Genomic DNA, 6,824 nt, shown 5'->3' with positions numbered 1-6,824 from the left:
GAACGCTTTCTTACTACTTCTTAAATCATATTTCTAATACAAAATTTATTTTTTTTACTAAAAAATTGCTTTAAAAAGTAGTAAAAATGCCGTACAAAATGAAGCCTAAATAACGAATAATTGAGTACAAATTATTTGTTTAACTAAGAAGTGAGATAATTAATCAATACTTCCTAACATGTGGTTGTTAATGGTATATCATTTTGATTAGATTGAAACATATTCATCTATCATTTTTTTTTTAATCCATTTGTGGTAGCCCCTTCCATTATTGCCTCTATTTGACCTACCCAAGATAAACACCTAGTTGAAATAATCAAGGTTCTGAAAATCGGACTGGACAATGAACCGGAAGAAAGAGAGGTTCACGGTTCGATCGGTTCGACCGGTCTAACCGGGGTCGAACCGGATGACGTAATAAATAATATTATTATTATAAAAAATTAATAAAATTAACAAAATAATGAAATTTAATAACCATATAATTTCATATAAATTATTGAATTCAAAATTTTAAAAAATAACAAAAAAATTAAAAATGTCTTTACATTGATAGAAAGTAAGTAAAAAATTTCATTAAAAAATATATTGGATATTAATTCCTTAAAGAAAATGGGCTCTGAATTTTATAATGAATTAATAAAAAGCATGCAAGTTTTCATTAAATTTTATGAGCATATATACAAACTCAGAAATGCTTATTTTTCATGTGAGAAATAAAATTGTGAAAGAGCAAAGTACTTGAAATAAAATATTAAAGAAAATGAAGTATAAATTTGAGTTTTAATAGATCTAATTTTAAATATAACAAAAATATCAAGCCTTTATTCCACTATATTGGGTCAGCTACATGAATCTTTTTTCTCCATTGTGTCTTGTTAACAGTTAAAATCTCATTTAAATCTAATAAAGAAAGGTAATTTCTAATATTTTCTAACAAAGTTTTTCAAAGTCTACCTCTACCTTTTTTAGTTTATGTAGATATGATATTAAATGATAAACGAGAAATAGTGTTGTAAATCATAATTGGAGATCTTTTCTAAGATGCATAAGATTGCTAAAATTAAAGAAGATTAAAATAAAAAGCCTTTTTCTACCAATCATATATCACATAATTAAAAAAAATTAGATCATGATGAAATTTTAAGTCTTTGAATTTTTTTTTAAGATATGTTGCATCCTGGAATATTCAAAACATTAGAGAAATATAAAGTTTAATGTTTTAGCTTTGTACGAAATTCTAGCACACAATTAGAAAAAAAGAGAGGGTGCAATATTTATAAGAGACCAACTTTCTTACATGAAAAATCTTAAAAAGGAGAAAAACCACAGGGCCTAGCCCAGTTTGAATGAATCTACTAGTATTTGCAGTTGATTACAAATAAGACCCTTCATTGGAGGGAAGGCCTTGGCTTGATGTAATAAATATACATCGTATAGAATGCACTACATGGTGGAAATTGAAAGATTTATTATTGATATGTTTGTTTAATCGTCAGGGTCATAGTTGGCAAGCGATTGAGGTAAAAAAGATCGTATTTGGGTGATTGTGGTCAAAAGGACTATAGTTGACGAGCGACAGAGGTCGGAAGGATTATTTTCTAGTCAGCAATAGCAGTTGGAAAGACCATAGTAAACAGGTGACAGAGGTTGTAAAGATCGTTATCTGGTGACGAAGGACAGAAGGATTATTGTCGAGTGAATTCCAAGATTAATTGGAAGCCGGGTGGAAGTTTGGTGTCAGTTGGTGACTGAGTGGAAGTCCGGTGTCAATCTGCTACCGAGTGTAAGTCCAGTGTCAATTGATGGCCGAGCAAAAGTCTGACGTTAGTTGAAGGTTGGGTAAAAATCTGGTGTTAGTCGGTTGCCTGGCAGAAATACGGCGTCTGTCAATGACCAGGCAGAAATATGGAGTTAATCGGTGGCCATAAGGAAATCCTACGTCATTTAGTGGCTAGAAAAAAATTTGGCAATCGTCGGTAGCCAGGCGGATGTCCGACGTCAGTCGATCGTTGGGCTAAAGTTTGGCGGTGGTTGAGGAGTTTGGTGGCAAGAGAGTTCTCTTCCTTCTTGGGCCCCCATCCATGAGAAATGAGAGATCTATTTATACTTTTCTTAGAGTGGAATGACTAGTAAATAAGGGGAAGATCGTGGGCATATTGTGAGTGGTTTGAATGGACGATCGATATCAATTTCCTTAATCATAGATCATTTATCGAGTATTTGAGTGCTTTACTAATATCAGAAGTTGATGATCTTAAGCTTGTTGGATTTATCTCGTTGAGCTGCTTGATTCGATAATAAGAATGTCACATTTGAAAATTTTTTGGTAATCCGAATTATGGTTTGAACCTTCCAAAGATGCTTTGAGTCTTTGATTTGAACCTATTTGGGCTCAGATTGAGTCAAATTTGGTGTCATTGGGTTCGTCTTTTTGAGAAGTTCAGTTCAACTATAAGATGTAGAAATTGGAGTTCATATGCTCTCGAATTTAATTTTGAAAGCTTGCAACTTAATTTTATCTCCTAACTTGTGCCCAACCAAGATAACTTTTTTATGATATTCCATTGCCCCCTTATTTATGGACGTCGAAATTACTAATGTCTAAAAATATGCACCATAGTCTTCAAAAAATATTTTTATGTAATTTGGAATTTGAAAATAATATGATCTTACACGTATAGATCCTAAATAGTTTTAAAAGTTCCAAAATTGAGTGCAGAACATCAAAAAATTGTCCCAAGGTCCCAAAAATGTATGATTTGGATTATCAGGGCCAAAAAATTAGGCTCGGATGTGAATTGGCAGGCCAACCGGCTGCCGCCGCTAGAGGCCTCCCACGTGCAGGCCCAACCTCTTTTTAACCCACCACAGTGTCGCACGCCACTATTATGCAATATTTAAAAAAAAATAGCATAAATCTTCTAATAACATAATTTTTTCTTTTTCTTTTTTTTTTTGCAATTTTGTAATGTTTGAAAGGGGTTACAAAAGAAATATTTTAAAAAAATTTAAATGCTTTTGGAGCCAAATTTTCCTCCCTTTTTGATTGTTTCTCTTTTGTCCTATAAATTTCCCCCCCCCCCCCCCCCCCCCTCCGAGCAAAGTGGAAAATTGCACCTCCTCTTTCCTTCTCATTTTTACTTTCTTACGGTTGAGATTTTTTTTTTTTTTTTTTGTAAGTGGTATCCTCTACTCAAATTCAGTGCACGTCTCTAGTATAGAAATTAAAATTCTTCCTCTCCTTTTCATCTTGACTTTCATTCTTACTTTAGAGGCTTTCTATTATTTTTTGTAGGTGGCATCCCCTACCCAAATTCAATTCCCCTTATCAATGTAGAAGGAAAAATTTTCATTTTCCATTCTCTGTTCCTTTAGCTTTCTTCTTATATTAGAGGTATTCTACTATCTGAGATAGATGACATCCACTATCATGTTTTAGTGCCCCTCTTTTATGTAGAAGGAGCTTTCTCCTCTTTCCTTTTCTTCTCTTGTGTTCTTTTTTTTTTTACATTAGAGGTATTCAATTGTTTGAGATAGGTGGTATCCTCTATTAAGGTTTAGTGTCCCTCTTTTATATAGAAGGAGTCACAATGAGAATTTATTCTCTTGATAGACCACTCTGATAAAATAAGATCAATAAACTCTTACATACGAGGGTGATTTGAGAAGATCTGATGATGATGGTACTTAGAAGGAGAACCAGTGATTACAAGTGTATATGAGAAAATTTTTGATAATATTTGGGTGGAAGTCTGTCGGTGGTCAACGTCGAGTGGAAGTCTGATGCCGATTAATGGTTGGGTGGAGAGCTAAAGGATATAATTGGAGAGTGTGCTACTTATAGTAGTCGAGCGAGAAATTAACCATGGCTGATATGAAGTAAAGGACCAACGACAGAGACATCAGACGACGTGCTGAAGATGGCTGATATATAGTGAAGGAACAACGGTGGATATTAGGCGAAGGGTTGATGATGAAAGTGGTTAAGCTACATTCTGTTAAAGGTAATATGCATCTATATTGATATGTGCGAACATCAGACATCCCTAATGGAAGGGGTCAAAGTAATGTACCTTATCAGTAGTCTAGCAACACATTAATAGTGACAATTAAGTGGAGGCCTGATAATGGTCTTTGAAGAAGAAGTTGTAGGATGTGCTTATACAGATGATATTGGTGTAACTTTATTTTCATCTTTTTATGAAAATGAATATATACTTGAACCTAATGTGGAATTTATGTAGCTCCAATGATATTGTATATGAAGTTGATATTATTGTATGAGCTCGATGTATGTTTTTCATTTTAATGAACTTGTTCTCTAGAGAAAATTAAGTTATTTATGCATCTTTGATACATGTTTTGATATATTGGCCCCCATGCTTTTTTTGTCTCTTTAGCCTAATAAGATCTTTATATGAGTGGTGACTTTATCAACCACATGCTCTCATAGAGTCTTTTTAGTGAGGACCCTATCCAATATTATCATCCCTTTGAGGCTACCTTATGGCTAGACCTTTTTGAGGTTATTTTTAGAGCATTATTTTATAATGTTAACTTCTGTGGAATAGGTTGATATAATCCACCAAGAATGTACGACCTATCTGAGGTTGTATGTCAGAGCATTATTTGATGGCGTTACCTATATGGAAGATATAAAAAGAATCCATTAAGGATGTATGATCTATCTGATGTTGTATGTCAGAGCATTGCTCGATAATGTAACCTATATGAAAGAGGGTGAGAAAATCCACCAAAGATGTATGATATATCCAAGTTTATATGTTAGAGGGTTATTCGATGACATTAATCTATATGGAAGAGGTCGAGAGAATCCACAAATGATGTATGACCTATCCGAGATTGTATTTCAGAGCATTGGTTGATAATATTAATCTATATGAAAGAGGTAGAGAGAATCCACCAAGAATGTTTGACCTATCTGAAATTGTATGTAAAAATATTGCTCGACAATGTTAACCTATATAAAAGAGAATGAGAGAATCCACTAAGGATGTATGACCTATTTGAGATTATATTTCATAGTGTTGTTTGAAGATGCTAATCTATATGAAAGAGGTTGAGAGATACCACAGATAATGTATGACTTACATAAGATTATATGTTAAAGTCTTGCTCTATGATGTTAATATATATGGAAGAAGTAAAGAGAATCCATCAAGGATATATAACTTATCCGAGGTTATATGTTGGAGCATTGCTCGATGAAGTTAACCTATATGAAAGTTGTTAATAGAATCCACCAAAGTTGTATGACTTATCTAACGTTGTATGTCAGGGCATTGACATGAATGACATTTTCAGGTTGGAGAAAAAATTATCCCCCAGTCGGGAACCACGTTATCATAGACGGCTCTAAACTATTACATCCTAGAATATTTATGGCAATAGAGAAATATAAAGTTTAACGTCATAGCTTTATATGAAGTTCTAGCACACAATCGAATAAAAAGAGAGGGTGCAATATTTATAAGAGATGCCAAAATTTTTATGTGGCAAATCCTAAAAAGGGGAAAACTACTGGGCCTAGCCCAGTTTAAATGAATCCACTTGTATTTATAGTTGATTATAAATGAGGCCCTTCATTAAAGGGAAGGCCTTGACTTAATGTAGCAAATATATATCATATATAATGCATTAAATGGTGGAAATTGGAAGAATCAATATTGATATGTTAGCTTGGTCGGCATAGCTATAGTCGGCGGGCGATTGACGTTAGAAAGACTGTATTCAGGTGATGGCAATTGAAAAGATCGCAGTCGACGGGCGATGGAGGTCGGAAGGACAATTTTCAAGTGAGTGATATAATTTGGAAAGGCTGTAGTCAGCAGGTGATGGACACTATAGGAAAATCACCCATTTTCAGCGGCTTTTCAACGATTAATTTTCTGGCGGTTTTTCGATGGAAAAGATAGAGACAACTTTTCCGATAAAATTTTATGGTGGTTTCTTTCCCAAGAAATTTTTTGACGGGTTTAACGGCGGCACTTTCAATTTTCCGGCAAAATTTTAAAAATTTATTTAAAATTATAAAAATTTTAACTATTTAAATTATTTAATAAAAATGATTATTATCCATTTAATTAATTTTTATTTTAAAATTAATTAGTTAGTTGAATTTTTATTTTGTATTAAATATTATTTTTAGTTTTAAATTAATTAGTTTCATTTTTTGTGTAATTAAAAAAAATTGATTTTCGGTCAAATATAGTTTAAATAAAAACAATTAAAAAAATTAACACAATTACATCTTCAGAAATTTGGTCAGTCGCTAGAATATCCTCCCGAACGCCCGCCGTTCGAATCCCACCGCACGCAATACGCGCGGGAGCTTGCCGCGGGAGCGACGGAGCGCGGGGGAGCTCCGCGGGAGCGCCGGAGCGGGGGGGTGGGGGGAGCTGCCGCGGGAGCGGGCGCAGCGCCGTGGGTGTGCGGTGCTCGCCGGAGCGGGGTGGGGGAGTCAACGGAGCGGCGGGGGTTTTTTTTTTTTTTTTAATTAAAATGACACGGGGTTTAAGACCACGCAAGCGCGAATAAATTGGCCGGGAAAAACCGCGGATTTTTTTCCTACGCGTTATTTTCCGGCGAGTATTTAAACGCCGGAAAGCGCGTTAAATTACAAAACGCGGAAAAGCTCATTTTCGTCGGAAAAAGACGCGGAAATGGATGACTTTTTTCATGTAGTGGAGAGACTAAAAGATTACAAACATAGATAATTTTATTAATATTAGAAAATGATTGATAGTTTAAGAAGTGCTTGCGAGATTCTAGAAATGAAAGGGATTAATGAATGCTTATAT

This window comes from Dendrobium catenatum, unplaced genomic scaffold (assembly GCF_001605985.2).
Source record: "Dendrobium catenatum unplaced genomic scaffold, ASM160598v2 fragScaff_scaffold_1220, whole genome shotgun sequence".
Classification (NCBI taxonomy): Eukaryota; Viridiplantae; Streptophyta; class Magnoliopsida; order Asparagales; family Orchidaceae; genus Dendrobium; species Dendrobium catenatum.
Note: the sequence above shows the minus strand (reverse complement) of the source record.